Source organism: Schistocerca serialis, chromosome 10, assembly GCF_023864345.2.
Source record: "Schistocerca serialis cubense isolate TAMUIC-IGC-003099 chromosome 10, iqSchSeri2.2, whole genome shotgun sequence".
NCBI classification, from domain to species: domain Eukaryota; kingdom Metazoa; phylum Arthropoda; class Insecta; order Orthoptera; family Acrididae; genus Schistocerca; species Schistocerca serialis.
In genome coordinates, this window is record NC_064647.1 from 58,449,377 (window position 1) to 58,469,588 (window position 20,212).

The following is a 20,212-nucleotide window of genomic DNA, read 5'->3' on the forward strand; positions in this document are numbered from 1 at the left end:
GAAAATGTACAGCAAGTCACTTCTGCAATAAATTGCTACGGTCGCAAATCGACTTGGCGGTATGTTTACACTCGCAAATCGCGCGGCGAGTTCCTCCGCGCAAGTAAATTGCTGCAATAACTTGCTAGTGTAAACCGAGCATTATATTTATTTGTTATATAGCGGCCGGGTAGCCCAGTGATCTCGGGTAGCCACTTGCCGCTGATTGTTCTTTGGTAGGCAGAGAGTCTTTGATATTCTTATTGAGTGTACAATCATTGCTGCGCGGCTTGATACAAACAAGAATCAAATTTAAAGGCTTAATTGTAGATAAGAAGTGGGTTGGTGTTTGTTGTTTGTGGAGAGTGTTGTGTGTGTAGTATACAAGTCGGAAATTGTTTAAAATATGTTTGAATGGGCTTAATGATCGTAAAATACAGGTGGGTACACGAATTGTAATTTCATTTTGTTTAAAATTTGATTTTTGTTATGGTTGTTTGACTTATTCTTCCGCCGTTGGGAATTACATAGATATCGAGTTTTTCCTTTGTTTCTCTGCGTTTATCTCGTTGGAAAGGTGCAGTTACCTTTGTATTTAGCTAATACGCGCCCAACGTTTGTTACAATGCATTTATCTCGCTGAAAATGTGCCATAATTTTTATTTAATGATATGTGCAGTGCATGTCACCCATGAAACTACTTCGTGAATCGTAGCAATATTGATGATACGGAGGGTAGGTCATCCTTGGTTTCTGAGCGAAGGCAATAAGAAATTTCGCTTTTTGGAGCAGTTTTTATAAGAAAACTATTCTCCTCTGACTTACGTATTAACCAATATTCTCGAATATTCCTTTTAAATGAACTTTTACTCACTGAGAGGGTCAAGTTTGCTATAGTGAAACCACTTTGGTAGCAAAACTAATTTACCCAGTTACCGTCCAGCTAATTTGCTTCTCGCAAATATTAATGGAACTAATGTGTAAAAGTATTAGAACACCTCAACAGTTACTAGTTTGATATTTTTTAATAAAAAACAGGGAGGGGTTTGACAGAGCTGGCCATTTTCACTCACAATGTAATTCTAGTGTCAGTAAATACCAAAATCTCATATTGGAATCTTCTGTGAACTTTCAAAGGCGTTTGACTGGATAAATCACACTTGTCAGGAAGATTGGTTATTGTGGAGCGATGATAGCAATGGTGGATGGAGTGTTTTATGTCTGCAGAAAGCAGAAAATTGTATCTGTGCCTGTCTATCTATGATAACCAAAATGTGCATAGTATTTCCACTCTCACTACTTTTCATATGCATCTCATACGATCAAGACTATTTCATTGGTATAAGAACTCCGAACTCGTATAAGATAGATGAGGAAGAGTAATTCATTGATATAATAAACTAGTCAGTGATTGGATTAGCATAAAGCTGGAATAAAGGTATGTTCAGATATACATGCTGTGAACATCTGTGCGTAATTCTGCCAGAATTTTTTAAATTAAGGAACGAGTTTTAATGCCTGTTTGTCATCATGCGCGTTGAATAAACAGAAGTACGTGAGGGATTACAGAAGTGTCCGATTCCACCCGTCTGCTTTGGCCTATGGCGCCATCAGTATGGCGGAAATGGCTATTCTAAGCAGCTCCAATATTGCGCGTATGACGTTATTACATATACCAAAATTCATATAAGACAATAACATCTCCCTCCAAAAATACAATCAAATTAACGGGACAACCGCGGGAAATTGGGGGTTTTAGGGTGAGAACAAGCTAAATATATTAGTAAAAAACCACCACTATCCCAAAATACAAGATAATAAAGAAAAACAAAAAAATTACAAAACCCAACAGAATCTGCAGGAAGCTGACACTTCCCTTGACATATATAGGTCAACCACAGGTAACGATATCAAAACACCAATACCTACAAATGAAACTACGCAAATTGGAATTGGACGATTCCCTTGACCTATCACCAACACATACAACTATGATAATGGGAATCAGTATTTCCGGTGACCTACATAGGTCAACCACAACTATTGATACCAAAAACCAACATCTGCAACTACGAAAAATAAAATCAAAACCTCAAAAATCCACAAATCAAACATCCCTACATAAATTAAAACACATTCAGCACACAGTCAATACACAAAACATCACAACTCGAGAAGAATAGACAGAATTACTGACCAACAAATTCTGGTGCTGCAAACTAGGTCGGTCAGCCCTCCCCTCATATGCACAAATTAAACCTTTTACCACACTACAAACAACAAACCAATGACACCTAACGAAAACGCCAAACACATAAACAAAAAAATTGATAACTCATTGAAAAAAACTTCCAAATCTTACGTTTGGAATTAGAATCACTGCCAACAGCTTCACACATCCAACACCAAGGCTCAAATGAACCCAATTCAACACATTATACTCAGCGGGCATGTGCGCGCGCGCGCGCGCCCACACACACACACACACACACACACACACACACACACAAAAAAACCACCAGAGGGCACCATGAAACACAAGAAGACATCAGCAAACACAACCACCTCATAAACACCACAACACCTTTACATCTCATGTCAAAGCAGACGGGTGGAATGGGACGCTTCCATTGACCTGTCCATTGTATCTGTTTCAGTATAGCTATATAGTACCTGTTTTATGTGCAACGGTGTTTGGATGTCTCCATTTGTTTTTTTGCATAGGGGATTGAAGATGACGATTATCAAGTTTTGCAACGGGTTGCTTAAATAATAAAATGTTAGAGCCAGTACCTGGAATAAAATAAAGTACATAGCAGTCAGTATTCTACCACCAAAAAGTTTCTGTAAAACAGGTAGTGCATAGAGCTGTGATGAATGCTTAATACAGTATATCAGTCACTTGGACATACTTGTACGAAGTCAAATGATACTGTGTTTGCATAATCTTCATATAGAGATAGAGAAATGATAGTGACTGTTACATATCTGCAACAGTAATATATCATTGTGGAGTAAAATGAAGAAAAGTGTTGTGAAATGAGACTTTGTACACTCTTCATCTTGATACAGTAGAGAGCCTGCATCGTGCTTGGCAGTGTGCATGAAGCTGTGATACAATAAAAACTACTTTAAATAAGGGAAAGGCAGCCACTTATACCTACAGTGGGCCAGTGCTTGTGGCATAGTAACACATAGAAAACAGCATCCACACTAGCTCGTTTTCCAGCAATAGTATACACATGCTGTCTCCACAAGTGTGTGCGTTTAAGTGTCTGTGTGAATGTATTTGTTAATGTGCATACAGTGGTTGGAAAAAGAGCTAGTGCTCGAAAGCTAGTGTGAGTTCTATAATAGTAATAATAAAATTTTATTGTCATTTGGCTGCTTACTGCAATAAAGTCAGAAGTATACATTTCTCGGTGTTCTTCAGTTTGCATGAAATGGGTAAAAGTAATAACCAAATGTTACAAATCAGTACTTTCATCTTCCAAAAATTCATCATCATTCGTGTGAAAAGGATTGTTTACTAATCGTTTATACAATATGGCTTTAAAAATATTTACAGGTAATTCTTTAAAATCTCTGCTTGGCCTGTTAAACATCCTTAGTCCAAGGACTATGTAGAAGTTTTGTGATTTATATAGTCCATGATGTGGCATGTTTACACATGTTCTATTTCTAGTATGAATATTACTTCTCAATATGAATTTTGAAACATGGTTTCTAATGTGCAACAGAACATTATAAATGAATAGGTTTACGTTGCAATTTAATGAACAGAGGTTTACAGTGTTCTGATTTACTGGAATCAGTAATTATTCTTAATACTTTCTTCTCCAAAAGTAAAATGTCAGTTATGTGACAGCTACTACCCCATAGTAAAATTCCATACGTCATAATGCTTTGGAAGAAAGCAAAATATGCTGATCTGACATAGTTATCCGGAACATATATTTTTAAATTTCTAATTAGACAAATTTATTTATTTATTTATCCTTTGACAAAGTACATTGTATGGATCAAGATATATTTTCATTTCATGCACCAACAGGTACATAGTTTTTACTGTCTACTGTTTAACAAACATATAATTTGTTACAAAATTACTGTAGGGCTATTGCTTATTAAATTAGATTTTGTACAATTTTTCTTTTGATACAATAATGGTATTGCAATTGCTTTGAACTGTAGTGTACATAAATTCATTAACACTGTAATAAATTTTCTGTTAGAAAATTTTGAGACTTTTTTGAAAATATTTTTATTGTTTATTTCTTTCAAGAATGAAGGGAGTTTTTCAAGGGCTTTTGGTCCAGCATATGATGGGTGTGTGTGTGTGTGTGTGTGTGTGTGTGTGTGTGTGTAGGCTCATGGAAGAGGTTCCGTTATCTTGTGCCGTTGTGTTTTGTTGTGTGGTATTATCTCTAGTATCGGCAGAATATATGAATTTTGTCCAGCAGAGGGGTTCGTGTAGGTACATACTGGGTAATTAAAATTAGTATTTTGTGAGCTTTAAATGCTGGTTTACCTGAATCTTTTTGCATTTAAGGTTGGCCACCATTCTTATGCTGATTTTTTTGTAATTTAAATACTTCATTAATGGTTGTTTTTGAGGTACCTGCCCACAAAATTATCCCGTAACTTAATGTTGTATTAATTAATGCGTAGTATATGGTTTTCATAATGCCTGTATCTTCTAGGTAGGTGAGTTTGTGCGGCACATATAGGTTCGCGCCGAGTTTCCTCCTTATATATTCTATTTGCTTATCCCAGTTTACATTTTCATCGATAAGTATTCCAAGGAATTTTGTTTATTTGGTGTTCTCTGCTATGCACTCATCTATGCATACATTCATATCTTCACTGTGAAAGTTTCGAAGTCTTAAGTTTACACAAAGTGTTTTAATAATATTGTTGTGTAGGTTTAATTCAGTAAATCTTCTAATGGCATTATTTACCTCTACATTGGCTATTATTTCTTGCTTTTCTGTGTCTTTATCCTTGAAGAGAAGAGTTTTGTAATCTGCATAGGTAACTATACTACCATACCTAATCATATTTGGGATGTGATTTGTGTATAGAATGAAGAGTATTGGGCCAAGAATGGAGTCTTGTGGCACAGAGAAGTGTAAATTTCATGCTTTTAGATCTTATTTTTTTCACCAGTAGTTTTTGTAATTTTAGTATATTGGCTCCTGTTCATCAGATACGAGAGAATCCAGTCTCTGGCATTTCCTCTTATGTCATATACTCCTAATATTTCTACTAAAGTTTTGTGGTCTACACAGTCAAATGCCATTGTTAGATCCATAAAACTCCTACACATTTGTTTTAGTCAAAATTTGTTACGACATTTTTGATGAGGTCTATTACTGTGTCTATGGTGCATTTATCTTACCGGAAGACCGACTGATTCTTGTCGATTATTTCATATTTCGTCAAAAAGCAGAGTGTGTCTGTGCATAAGCTTGTTCAAATAGTTTTCATACGAATGGTAAAAGAGCTATAGGTCTAGAATTTTCTGGATTGTATTCATTCCCCTTTTTATGTATTGATTTTATCGGTGATGTCTTTAAGCACTTCGGGTAAGTTCCTTCCAGGAAAGATGAATTGATTAGTTGCGTAATGGTTTTTTTGAGTTCCTGCATACAGTGTATAATTTCTATACTTGATATTCTGTCAGTTCCACATGACTTTGTTTGTTTTAGGTTTTTTATTATCTTTCGTATTTCTTCTTCTGTCACTGGGAAAAGTGCCATTGTTTTTCCCTGGGGATTAAAAAATGTTTTCCATGTTATTGTACTTATTGTTATTTGTTTTCTCTTTTAGTTTTTGGCCTACTGTGGCAAAATAGTCATTGGAGAGATTTATGATTTTATTCTGTTCAGGTTTTTTTTTTCGCCCCCCTATCATGAGCTGTATTTTGCTGTGTTCCTGTGAGTTGGAGGGTTTGCGACTTGTATTTATAATAGACCAACAAGCTGTGCTTCTATTATCAGCACTATTTATGTACTACTACTTTACTTCTAGTCATTTAGCTGCTTGCAGTACTTTAGCATACATTCTTTCATATTTTCTGTAGTACTCTTTAAAGTTTTCATCGATGCCAGTTTTATATATTCTGTGCATCTTTTTTATCTTGTTCCTAGAGACCAAAATGCTTTTTGTTATCAACTTTTTGTTTTTATTTGTGATTTTGGCTTTAGTTTTTGTTACTGGGCTTGTAATATTGAGATGGTAGGAAACTGTGTCAATAAAGTAAAGTCACTTAATGATCCATTGTGTCAATAAAGTAAAGTCACTTAATGATCCATTGATGGAGAGTCTTTTTCTGGTATTTCCCATCCTTCTTTTTCAAGTTTTATCCTAAGGGCTGTTAAGTTTTGTTCATTTAAGCTTCTTTTCCAACCCCCCCCCCCACCCCCTTTTTTTTGTGCCATCTCATTTGTGGTGATACGATGTAGACATAGTTTTATTGCATCATGGTCTGACAGGGCCGTTGCTATAACTTCACTTTTGTACCGAAAGTCCCTTAAATTTATCAAGATGTGATCTATTTGCATACAGGGGTTTGCAGTTATACGTGTTGGAGTAGCTATTGCATTGTTTTCATCATGTTTAGGAGCTCCCTGCTGTCATTGGTGTCTTGCAATGTGTTTGTGTTTAGGTCACCTAGTAGTACAAGTGCACAGTTCTTGCTTAGGATGATATGTAAGAGCTCTCCTATGTTTTCCATGAACGTTCTATCCACCCATTTGGTGGTCTGTAGATGTTTAAGGTGTACAATGAGGAGCTGCGTAAAACTGTTTTTTGGCCTGTTACTTCAACTACATTTTCTGTGTTATATTTTTTACATAAGTCAAGGCTGTTTGTATGGATTCTGTTTATATTGTTATGCGTTAGTATAGCAACTCCACCAACCTTCCTATTCTTCCTGTATGAACTAGCTATTACATTGTAATTTGCAACAGTAAAATTTAGAATTTCATGCTCATTTAGGCCATGTTCTGTCAGAGCTAGAATGTCAGGAGTTTCAATATTCTGGTGCATTATTCTTAAAATTGAATTCCTGATTCTATGTTTGTTTTTGTCCTATATTCTTTTTTATTATCACTGTTTTTTGTGGCTATCAAATTTCCTGATTTTTCACCCCCACTCTACAGTGTTAGTTACCTTTGTTTCTAATGATTTTGCAAATATCTGCATACATTCTACTGAATGTTACTGCACCTAATCTATTTAAATGTGTGCCATCCTTTCCCAGACAATTTTCACACAGAAATTTGTTTGATGGCACTGTTTATTTTGAATATGTATTTGTCACTCACTGACCTCCTTTTTATGATTCCACGAAGTATGAGCCTGTGTCCTTCATAAAGACGTCTTTCAGCACGAATCATTTGTGTTCAGTGTCCTGTTTTGTAGCTACTTGTTTTGCAATATTTTTGAATTGTTTGCCGAGTTGTTGCACTCTAATCCCAGATCGCACATAGATTTCGCAGTTGGGGACAGCAATATTATTCAATAGCGAATCTCCTATTACTAGACACTCGCTATTTTGTACAGCCATGGGCTTGTTTTTTCTTTTGGTGTATATCACAGTCTTCCACTTACATTTATCTGCTGATGTTAGACCTGTTGACTTTTTCGTGTCTTTATTGGAGACACTGGGTATATTTTTGTTTTTGAAGTTCGAGCCTGCATATGGAGCATGGGATATATTATTGTTTTTTGAGTTCGTATATTCACGCGTAATTTCACGGTCTTCTATTTGTTTTTGGTGGTTTTCATTCTCACAGCACTGCTTTTCTTGTATTAGTGTATAATTTTCTTTCATTGCTTCAAATAGTTCAGTTTTTACAGTGTCAGTGTCATTTTTTAGCCTCTTTATAGTTTCATTTTTTGAGGCTTGTGATTCTGTTTGATAGATTTCACACACCCGGAGCTGCTTTTCACGTATTAACCTATTATTTTCTTTCTTTATGTTTGTATTTTCTGTTTTTAGCGTCTCAATATCTTCTTGTAGCAGTTTTATAACTTTGTTTTTTAGTCTACTGTATTTAAAAGTTCAACCGTTTCAGCATGTGAACAAACTTGGCATATCCACAAAATATCATCACTGATGAACTTCAGGATTACCTTCACGCACTTTTCGTGTAGCCAGTAGTTGCACTTTATACACAATATACCTTTCATCACTCACTTTTTGCATTCTCTACACAAATAACTGTTTGTTTTTTGCTTTTTTGATGAGAGCGAAGTGTCACTACACTTTCCTATCAACGCCATATTGTGTGAAATATCTCTTGAAAAACTCTTGAAAGTCTGCCCAATATATATTGTTGATGTGTAGTTCCCAGGTCAGTTTGCTGTTAGTAGTAACACCTAAAAATTTAATGGTCTCTAATTCGTGGTGGTTAGGAATCTCCTTCAAGCTAAAGTTCCTGGCTTTACTTTCGTTTAGCAAGAAACCATTCGCTCTGAACCATAATGAAGATTGAGCAAGGGTATTTTTGGTCAATGTTTTCAGTGTGGCAAGGTCTGAGCTTTCATTTAGAAAAGTTGTGTCATTGGCATACAATATTGTGCGAGAATTTGTGAATAAAGGAAGAGCATTAATCATTAACAGAAACAATAAAGGTCCAAGCACCAACCATTGTGGCACTCCAGGCTTTAACATAACCAAATTTGGTGTTTCTCTTAGGGTATTACTTTTTTCCCACGTGTTCATCTGCTACAGGTAATTGGTTGCCTTTCCCTTATTTTATGTATTGTTCTGTGAGGAATTTCCATTATTGTTATACACAATAAGAACTGATACAGTTAACAGGAAAGAAGACAATGCTAGAAGAAATGTCCCTGCGGCTATGCTAAATACACAACAATATATTTTGTTATGAATTAGATTTCATCTGTATATATTAGGGAAACAATGTTAGTGTTCTTTTCCCATTGCCTGTTGTGGCATCAGTTACAGTTATGGCTGACAGTTGCATGTAGATGTCATTACACACTGTCTATATACATATTTTTATGGTGTTCTAACTTCTGTTTATAAGAATTTTGTATATTTTACAAATTCTGTACAGACTTGTACATTGTAATTTTACTGAGTGTCTTTCATATATTCCATTTAATTTGGATATTGTTTATTCCTCTGAAAGTGACAATCTTTTACTGCTGGTTGTATCTACACATGTAAAGACATTTCTTTGCACTTTTATAAATATGAAACTGGTAAAACCACAGTGTTATCATTTGATTTCACACAAATGCATATAAATGCTTCATGCAGTTGTGCTGTGTTAAATCTTCTCCACAAGTGTGTGTGTAGTAGTTACCATCTTGAAGTCTCTGTATGTTGTATGATAGAACACTGGATGTGACTATTTTCTTTGACTGGACTGGATTTGATATGATGCTGAAGATTTATTTACGGCAGTAATAAAGTGTTTTGTACAATGGCCAATAAAATATTGCTGTGTCATATATGATTATAATTTTAATCCACATTAAGTAAAGGACTATATCAACAGCTGGTTTTAAGAAACCAGTTGTATAGAAGCAGGCAATCTGCAGTGCTGCAGCAAGGAGTTTAAATAATTCTGCTAAATCTTGACTTGAATATAACCAGGTAGTTGCAGTTAAGAAAAATCGCAAGGTATTTGACGTAACACAAAAAGTAATTTTGTGGCTCACAATATGCAGTCTTAATCATTACTTAAACTGTTACTTGTAGTAGAGATTGTTTTGTTGTGCTTTGCTAACTCGCTGCTATGCAGTCACCCTCTGAACTAAACTAGTCGTCATGCTACATCACAGATCATTCTGCCATCACAATTCTCTTTCTTAGAAAAAGGAAGGGAGCTGTGGTGATCAAGTAAATGCAGCCTCTTGTAATGCATTGTCATTACAAAATATCTACAAAGAATGGAGAATGGTTTGAACTTTGGTGCTCGGAATACATTCTCTCATATTGCTTCTCATTGTTTAACTGAAACTACCCATCCATGAGCTGTGTGAAACATAGTTTTTGCCAACTTATGTACTCTAAAAGGACTGGCACCCTGTTTGGTACCACCTGTTCTGTATCTCAACCAGAGGGAACGTACTTGCTACTCTTGATATATGTTTTCATGAGTTTCTCATTGTATCTAATAGAAAGTGAGGTACATTTATACCTGACCCATGTAGTTTCCATGTGTTATATAATTTTATTACAAATTGTTTTTTTTAATGCTCTTATTCAGAGTGAGTATTGTGCATTTTTGTGCATAAATTTGTAAGAATGCTCAGTGTTGAATGCGGAAGTATCAGATTTTTCATGTAATGTAGCTAGAGGCAGTAGTTGTAAGGAGGACATGTTTCCTTTGGATGTCTTGTCTGCAGTCTGTTTTTTCATCTCTCTTATTCTTTGTTACACATCTTGTGAAGAGTGTGACCACACAAACTATATGTAAGCTAGGAAGGGTAGGAAAGGGTGGGTTGGTTGTAATTAAACATTATTAGTTGTTGCAAAGCAAAGCTCAACCAAGTGAAGTGTGCGTCTGACAAGTGTATGCTTTGTCATAAGGTATGAGAGATAGACAAGGGTAGTTAGCTGCTCAGGACAAATGGGAAGTAATGCAGTCACTTGTCAGCTGAAACGGAATAAAATTATCTAAGGAACAAAAGTGTTTTGAGAGTATTGAAGATGATACTACATTGAGAAATTGGTACATGTCTATACATAGTAAAGCAAAAAATTTAAATACTTCATTCCTGACTTCACAAATTGTTCTGTTGCCTGCTCACAGTCTATTTAGCATAACTAATTGTACTGGTCCATTGAGGCTTTAGGGAATCATTTTGCTTGGTAATATTCTATAGTGCTGCTTTGCTTAATGTCTTGCATCAACATTTGTAGACTTCAGAAAGATTGTAAAACAATATGTACTGGTAGGCCTTAATATAGATATTGTAATGTTGGTATTGTTTGGAATGCCCTTTGGGAGTTAAAGCTCCCATTGGTGTAGATTAGATTAGATTAGATTATCAATCACTCATGTGTTTACCCTTCCATTTATTTTCTACTTAAAATGTCAGCCTTTACTGTAGCCTTTTAAGAGATCTAAATAAATTTAACTAATGTCACATATCACTAACTCTCTATGGTTTTATATTAAGAGAGGATGATTTTAATACACATTTTCCAATACAGTCTTATAATTTTGTGGAAATGCTCCAACAAACACTAGAGTGATTCCTTGCTCTCTCTTTTTCCCCATTGCAGGTAAGAATTACATTCAGTGTGAGGAGAGAGGAAGGAAAATCTTTACAAGTCTGCTCATGTGAGCTGGCTTGTGCTCACTCCACAGCACTGAACAACTGACTGGCTGATGGCAGCATATAGTGGGGAAAGGAGGATTGAGGTGAACGAGTGGTTGAGGATAAGGGAGGGGAGGGGAGAAATTACCTATAGGATTCCCCTAGGGTTAATCTTGAGTTTTGCTGTAGTTTCTCGAATATGTAAATGGTCTTCCGTCTATTATACAATAAGCAAAATTACTTCTTTTTGAATATGGCACTGGCATTGTAATCAATCCAAGCATGCACACAACAACAAAAGAAATGTTAGTCTTCTCAAAAGTATCACTGACTGGTTTTCTGTTAGCCTAATTGTTTCACCCTCAATTCTAAAGACACATGTTCTGCTCTCTGCATCTATGGTTACTACACCAATGGTGAGTGTTAACACATGGCGAGGAAATAATAAATAGGGCAGAAACTACAAAATTCTTAGGTCTTCATATCAGTGAGAATATAAACTGGAAAAAGCACCATTTTTGGAACTCCCCAACCAGTGTAGTTCAACCACATTTGCACTATAAATCATTGCACATGTTAGGGGATAGACAAATCAGTAAGTTGACAAATTTGCCGTATTTTCATTCAGTAATGTCATATGGAATAATGTTCTGGTGTAACTTATCTTTCAGGAAGAAAATTTTCATTCCTCAAAAATGTGCTGTAAGAATAATATGTGGTGTTCAGCCACAATCATCTTGTAGACATAAGTTTAAGGAGTCAGGCATTCTGCCCACTGCTTCACAGTGCATTTATTCCCTGAAGAAGTTAGTAGTAGATAATCCATTGCAGTTCAAAAGGAACAATGACGTTCATAAATGCAATACGAGAAGAAAAAAGGTGTTCGTTACTTTACAGTTAGGTGTTAGGTTGATTTTAGCACCAATCACAGTGCTGCAACTAAAGTTTTTGTTAACTTTCCCAGTGGTATAAAAGTCTTCAATATAAGAATTTCTATTACTGTCATGTGTAAAAGGTGATTTGTAGGAACTCGTGCACACCTGTATATCTAATAAAAAAATTTCAAAAATCCGTACATAAGTAGATTCGGATATTGGGACTCTACAGTGATGTCAGCTGTTTGCAAGGTGGAAATTTGTGCTAGACTGAGACTCGAACCTGGATTTCCTGCTTATCACAGGCTGTTGCCTTAACCACTTCACCTGTTGGAGCACACATCCAGGACCAATCCAGACTCCATACATTACTTGGTCACAACGTTAGGCTCACACAGTTCGTGATGCCCGCACAGGGAAGGAAGAGATACTGGGACTGATGTTTACAGCTGTTGTAAACACTATGAAATAGATTTGCATATTGTGACTATACATTGAAGTCAGCTGTTTGCGATACGTGAGGTAATCAGATTTTGCGAGCATAAGAGTTGTGATTGTGTGCCATGTGGAAATTTGGATCAGTCCTGGGGGATATAGTCAGTGGTTAAGTTGACCACTCACAGGAAGTGGGAAACCAGGGTTAGAGTGCTGCTCAGGCACAAATTTTCGAGTGTTAAAAATAGCTGACGTCAGTATATAGTCCCAATATGTGAATCTGTTTCACAATGTTTACCACAGTTGTATTTGTCCAGTGACAGTGTTGTTCTTTCAGACATTTTGTGAACACACACACACACACACACACGCACACACGCACTCTCTCTCTCTCTCTCTCTCTCTCTCTCTCTCTCTCTCTTTCTCTTTCTCTCTCTGTGACTAATCAGTGATGAAAAATCTAGATTAATGTTCAGCATGCAGCCATATTTACAAATTAATTCATAATATGAACATAAAATGTCCTGTTCCACACCATTACGATTTATGCAATTGATCCATGTAACATGAAACTACCCCCCAGGGGGTCCACAACTCTTTTGTGGATACGTGCGTGGCGAGCACGGGGCCCCGAGCTATTGCAGCTTTCTTTCTCTCCAGGGCTGCATTTCCTTCCCCTTCCCCTTCCCCTCCTTTCCCCTCCTTGCTCCTTTCCCGTCGCCCTCTCCTCTCCCTCTCTTGGTGTCCTTGTTTATGTTGGCCCCCGCTATCCTCCTGGTTCTGTTGGTTTTACAATTCGGCTTTGTTGCGTAATCATCTCCTCCTTTGGCATTCCTTGGTCCCTCTCTGGGGTTTGACCTCCATTACAAAATTTCTCCTCCATAGTGTGAGCCATTTGGGGAAGAGCACCTTACCTAGTGTCTCAGATGTGCGCCCTCCTAGTACATTCCACCTTTTCTTTCACGTTGTTGTCTGATACTAGGGTGCATAGCCAGCCCGTGTGGTGGGGTCACTATGTACCCGTTTGGCTGAGCCCCCTGAACACATGGGGATCACACTTCTGATACCTGAGCTGTGACCTCCTCATGCATGCCTTGGAGTGGTTGCTCGTCATCATGGAGCATCGGAACTCCCGGCAATGGCTGCCGTGCCAGACAGCCCTTGCTGTTGCTGGGTGGCGCCCGTGAGGAGAGCCCCTGATCGGAGTGGGTGGTATCAGGGCGGACGCTATGCAAATGAAACGCATATGGGTCCAGAACTCTGGCCGTTCTTCTGCGGCTGTCTCTCTGCGTGGAACTGATTCCTCAAGTGCTGCTTCTCTTGCCCCTTCGGCCTTCCCTTCCATGGCTACCCCCTGGGAAGAGGGTCAGGCCCGTCGGCTAGGGGCGAAACCTTTCCCCCGTTATCTAGTTTGCACCAGGACTGATGGAGATACTTTCACCAATACCAAACCTTTATTCTTTGTGGAACACATTGAAGACAAGTTTGGCGAAGTGGACTCCCTGAGCAAGATGCGGTCGGGTTTGTTGCTGATCAAAACTGCTTCGGCTGCCCAATCTGCGGTCCTTCGTGCCTGTACCCATCTTGGCACAATTCCTGTGTCCATTACCCCCCACCAGTCTCTAAATATGGTACAAGGTGTGATTTTTCACAGGGACCTCGTCCTTCAAACTGATGAGGAACTTCGGGACAATCTCGCACGGCGGGGTGTTCACTTTGTTCGGCGTGTTCAGAAGGGTCCTAAAGACAATCACATTGATACTGGTGCCTTTATCCTGGCCTTTGAAGGGGATACCCTCCCTGAGAAAGTTAAGAGTATGGTTTATTGATGTACATCCCACCTCCTATGAGGTGTTTTAAGTGCTTGCGTTTTGGACACATGTCTTCCCGCTGTTCACAGGCCCCTCTCTGTGGTGACTGTGGACGTCCACTCCTTGAGGGGAGTCCTTGTGTTCTCCCACCTGTGTGTGTAAATTGTCTTGGTAGTCATTCTCCACGTTCACCAGATTGCCCAGTATATCAGAAGGAAAAGAAGATACAGGAGTATAAGTCCCTCGATCGTTTAACCTACACAGAGGCCCGTAAGAGATACATACGTCTTCAACCTGTGTCCGTGACATCTAGTTACGCCTTGGTTACATCTTCACCCCTTCCTCCCCCTTCCTTACCCCCATCCCGGACCCTTCTCCTCCCCCCCTCCCCTGCGGCTCGCACACCTTCTCCTCTGGGCGCTGCTCCCCCTCCCCAGCCGGAGAAGTGTCCCACTCCTACGGCGTCTGCCGGTCAAGGGTGCCTCTCCTGGGATGCCCCTTCCCGGCACCTTCCAGGCCAAAGGTCTGCTGCCGCGCGACGACCGCGAGAGCCGCGGTCTGTCGGCCCCCAGGTCGCCCGGTCTCTTTCTGTTCCTGATCTTGCTGCAGCTGGCTCCTTTATGCCACACAGCCCTCCTTGATCTCAGCCTGAAAAGAAGAAGAAACATAAGTCCTGGGACATAGAGCCTCTGGTGTCACCGGAGGTCCCTTCCCCAACTTCACAACCGGATTCTGACCTGTCGTTCATGGATGTGGCCCCCTCCTCGTTGGTGACGGGTGGGCCCGACAGTATGACAGGCTTTAGCGTGTTCAGCCCCCATTTAAATTATTGTTCTGTGGTTCTCCAATGGAATTGTAATGGATACTATTGTCACCTTCTGGAATTGAAATCCCTTCTTCCGTCCTACTCTGCAGCTTGTGTGGTTCTCCAGGAATCTCATTTTACTGATGCTCACTCACCGACTCTCCGTGGGTTCTGTGTTTTCTGTCGAAATCGGGTCGGACCCCTGCGGGCTTCTGGTGCCGTTTGTACGTTGGTCCGTACAGACATCGCTAGCACGTGGATTCCTCTTCAAACTACATTGGAAGTGGTTGCTGTTAGGGTCCACTTAGACTCTGTGGTCACAATTTGCAATCTTTATCTCCCTCCTGACAGGACTCTTACACCTGCTGCCTTAACCACCCTTCTTCAGCAGCTTCCTCCTCCCTTCCTCCTCCATGGGGATTTTAATGCTCATCATCCCTTGTGGGGCAGTGCCTTTCCGTCTAGAGGAGGTCTTCTTATAGACCAATTTCTTGCAGACCACGACTCGTGCTTTCTTAATGATGGCTCCCATACTCATTTCAGTGCCGCTCATGGTACCTTTTCTGCCATTGATCTTTCTCTTTCTTCTCCCTCTCTCCTCCCTTCATTACACTGGTCGCCACACGATGACCTTTGTGATAGTGACCATTTCCCGTTGATTATCTTGCTCCCTTCCCGCTCCCCGATGGACAGGTTACCTCGTTGGTCTTTCCAACGTGCCGATTGGCCTCTATACACTGCACAGGTCATGTTTTCTCCCTCTTTGTCGGGTTGTATCGATGACGTCCTACGTGACGTGTCTGACGCGATTGTTCGCGCTGCTAGCCTTGCTGTCCCACGCTCATCTGGGCCATTTCGTCGCCGGCAAGTCCCATGGTGGAGTACTGCCATTGCCATCCGTGATCGCCGTCGAGCTTTGCAACACTTTAAGAGGCACCCATCTGTAGCCAGCCTTACTACCTAACGCCTCTGCGCTAGAGCCCGTTATTTAATCAAACAGAGCAAGCGGATATTTTGGGAACGATTCGTTTCTTCCCTTGGTTCTACTGTCCCTCTGTCACGGGTAGGGCTACACTTTGCTCTCTCCAAGGTTGCCATCGGCAGTCCACCCTCCCAGGCTTTCACCTCCCAGATGGCCTTTGTACGGACCCATTAGTCCTTGCAGAACATCTTGCGACCCATTTTGTAGTGGCATCAGCATCAGCCTCCTATCCATCTGCTTTCCTTCACCAGAAACAGCGGGCTGAAGCTTCCACCTTATGTTTCACCCCTTGTGAGTCAGAATCTTACAACGAACCTTTTACTGAATGGGAATTTCTTTCTGCTCTATCTTCTCATGATACGGCCCCTGGCCCAGATTCCATTCATAACCAACTGCTTGAACATCTCAGTGCTCCACAACGGCAACATCTTCTTCAGGTGTTTAACCGTATCTGGCTCCAGGGTGACTTCCCTTCTCAGTGGAGGGATAGCATCGTGGTTCCTGTCCTTAAGCCTGGTAAGAACTCCCTGTCTGTTGACAGCTATCGGCCAATTAATTTGACCAATGTTGTTTGTAAGTTACTTGAACGGATGGTAGCCTGTCGGCTCAATTGTGTCTTCGAATCTCGAGATCTATTGTCCCCTTACCAGTGTGGCTTTCAAGAGGGACGGTCTCCAATCGATCATTTACTTCGCTTGGAATCCGCAGTTCGGCAGGCTTTTTCCCAGCGCCACCATTTAGTTGCAGTGTTTTTTGACCTTCGCAAGGCCTATGACACGGCCTGGCGCCATCACATCTTACTTACCCTTCATCAGTGGGGTCTTCGGGGCTCACTCCCGATTTTTATCCGCCAGTTCCTGTTCCATCGGTCATTCAGAGTTCGAGTTGGTACTGTTTTTAGTTCTCCACGAACCCAGGAGACGGGCATCCCACAGGGTTCTGTCTTGAGTGTCCTTCTTTTCCTCATTGCTATCGATGGACTTGTGGCCTCTGTCAGTCCCTTGGTCGCCCCTGCTCTGTATGTGGATGATTTCTGCATTTGGGTTAGTTCCTCCTCGATGGCATCTGCAGAACGACAGCTCCAGAGAGCTATACAGTGTGCCTCTGCATGGACCCTCTCACGCGGGTTTCAATTCTCTCCTTCAAAATCGCGGGTAGTCCACTTTGTCGCCGTACTCCGATCCACCCTGATCCAGAGCTCTATCTCGATGCACAACGATTGCCTGTGGTCCCCCAGTTTAGTTTCCTGGGTCTTCTTTTCGACAACAAGCTCACTTGGCTGCCCCATATCAGACTCCTGAAGGTAGGATGTTTCCGTGAACTCAATGTCCTTCGCTTCCTTGCCCACTCCTCTTGGGGTGCGGACCGTTCCCTCCTTCTCCGTCTTTATCGTGCTCTAGTTCTGTCTCGCTTCGACTATGGTTGTCAAGTTTATGGTTCAGCTGCTCCTTCCACACTGCACGTGCTGGGTCCAGTCCACCATCGTGGTATCCGTTTGGCCACTGGTGCCTTTCCTACTAGCCCTGTTGATAGTCTCCTGGTCGAAGTTGGGATTCCCGCCCTCCCCCCCCCCCCCCCCCCCCTCCTCCCCTTTCCTTTCTGTTCGGCGGTCCCAGCTTCTGGTGCCTTATGCATTCGCTATCTGTTCCTCTCCCACTCATCCTTCCTATTCTATCCTGTTTCCAGACCATGGACGTCGGCCACCCGACTCCCGCACACGGGCGGGTTTACCGGTTGAGCTCCACCTTGCGTCTCTGTGCCGTGATTTTCAGCTTCCTTCTTTGTCCTGTCTTCTTCGCTCCCTCCCCTCCACCCCCCCTTGGTTAGTTCCTCGGCCTTGACTTCGGATGGATCTCCGCCGAGGTCCGAAAGATTCCATCCCCCCGCTGGTGTTCCGTTCCTTTTTCCGCCAAATTTTATGGGAGCTTCGGGATGCTGTTGTTTTTTACACTGATGGCTCTAAATCTGCTGATCATGTGGGGTATGCCTTCACGTCCTCTGTTGGAATGGAAAATCATCTGCTGCCACCTACATGTGGGGTGTTTAATGCGGAATTGATGGCAATTTCCCAGGCCCTTACCTTTATTAAACAGTCCCAACACCACCGCGTTTTGTTATGTATGGACTCGATGAGTGGCCTTCTTGCTATTGACCGGTGTTTTTCGTGCCACCCCTTGGTCTCTGCCATCCATGACAATCTCGCTGATATTCACCGTGCTGCTTGTTCCATTGACTTCCTTTAGGTCCCTGGCCATGTGAGTATCCCGGATAATGAGCTCGCTGATCGTTTGGCTGGGGGAGCAGTCACTTACCCCCCGTTTTCTGTAACCCCTCCTGCAGCGGATTTACGGCTTCACGTCAAATCGCACTTCGCACAGTCATGGGCCAATTCTTGGGAGGCTACTCCCCTGTCTAATAAATTTCGTGCGATTAAGGTGACACCAGACCTGTGGCGTTCTTCCTTTCGCCTCTCCCGAAAGGACTCGACCACACTGTGTCGTCTCCGCATTGGCCATACCAGTGTGATCCATGGTTTTCTCTTGCGTGATGAGCCACCCCCATTTTGTGGTTGTGGAGCCTTCCAGTCGGTAGCCCACGTTTTGGTTGAATGCCCCCTTCTTTTGGCTCTGCGTGCTAAGTACACACTCCCCCAAACTTTACCTTTGATGTTGGCTGACGATTCCCGGATGGTCTCTCTGGTTCTCGGTTTCCTCCGGGAAAGTGGTTTTTATTCTCAGTTTTAAGGTTTTTAATCTCTCTCTGGTGTTGGGGCAGGGCGGTGAGTGTTTGGGTGTCTCCCACTGTAAGCCGTGTTCGGAGATTCCCGATTCACCTCCCTGACAGAGATCCTCTTTTCTTTCCCTTTTACTCTGTTTTTACCCTTTTTTAAGGATTGGTTAGTCTCCTTTTCCCATATGTACTTCTACATTCTAGCGGTTGCACCTTTTAAGTCACAGGTGGTCTTGCCTATGCTGCTTCAGCATAGCATTGGGTTCGTTCTCTTGCTGACTTTCCTCATTTTGTTTTTACCATGGACAACATGACTGCCCTTTTACATTTTTAGCTTTTTCCCTTTTATTGTTCTGACTTTCCTGAGATGTCCCATTAGCGGAATGGCCCATATTTGAAACAAGGGACTGATGACCTTGCTGTTTGGTCCCTTAAACCTCAACCAACCAACCAACCAACCAACCAACATGAAACTAACTAACTTGGAGAAATTAGCTGTCTACTGCACAAAGAGTGTTTCATCTTAAACTCCAGAATGCAGTCATGCATTTCCGAAATTGACGTGTTCTTATCCTGCAATGTAAAATTCAAGACATCCACAGAGGAAGGTCAGTTTGCGATTCACCGTCAATTTTTTGTTTCTTCTGCTGGTAAACACTCACCATCATCATAATCATCATCATCATAACACTCATATCCATAAATATATCTACTTCCCCATGAAATTTAAAAAAATCTCACAAGGACTTTACCTCAACTCAGCCAGCGTATATCACCATAAATGTTTGCCAGGTCCTCCAAAAAGGCTTGGAACTGGCGATGTTTGAGAACATGACTGTGTACGAAATTTGTTGTTTGAGTCGCCACACTCACCACTTCCTTCATGTTCACACTCTTAGTACTTAAATTTTCTTGGTGGAGAATGCAGTGCGAAAATTTCATATGGAATTAGAGCCTCGATTTTAGCAAGTGCCATGAAACCGATATTTTGGCCAATCGTAGCCAGTGTGCTGTCTACCAAAGAAGTGAGATTCTTCCAATGTAGACCCATATTGTCAATACTTGATGCACAACGATTGCATGTGGTCCCACAGTTTCGTTTCCTGGGTCTTCTTTTCGACAACAAGCTCACTTGGCTGCCCCATATCAGACTCCTGAAGGTAGGATGTTTCCGTAAACTCAATGTCCTTCACTTCCTTGCCCACTCCTCTTGGGGTGCGGACCGTTCCCTCCTTCTCCGTCTTTATCGTGCTCTAGTTCTGTCTCGCTTCGACTATGGTTGTCA

The 20,212-nt window shown here is 41.1% G+C and overlaps 1 protein-coding gene across 8 annotated transcripts in view; it reads left to right on the plus strand.

Moving 5' to 3' along the window:
* The first annotated feature begins 247 nt into the window (after window positions 1-247).
* The window catches only part of LOC126424529 (longitudinals lacking protein, isoforms N/O/W/X/Y-like), a 288,869-nt gene continuing 268,904 nt past the window's right edge, over window positions 248-20,212 (plus strand). For all 8 annotated transcript variants that reach the window (XR_007576179.1, XM_050087266.1, XM_050087268.1 and 5 more), the window contains exon 1: window positions 248-419. The gene's annotated coding sequence lies outside the window, so the exon portion shown is untranslated. The remainder of the gene's footprint in view (window positions 420-20,212) is intronic.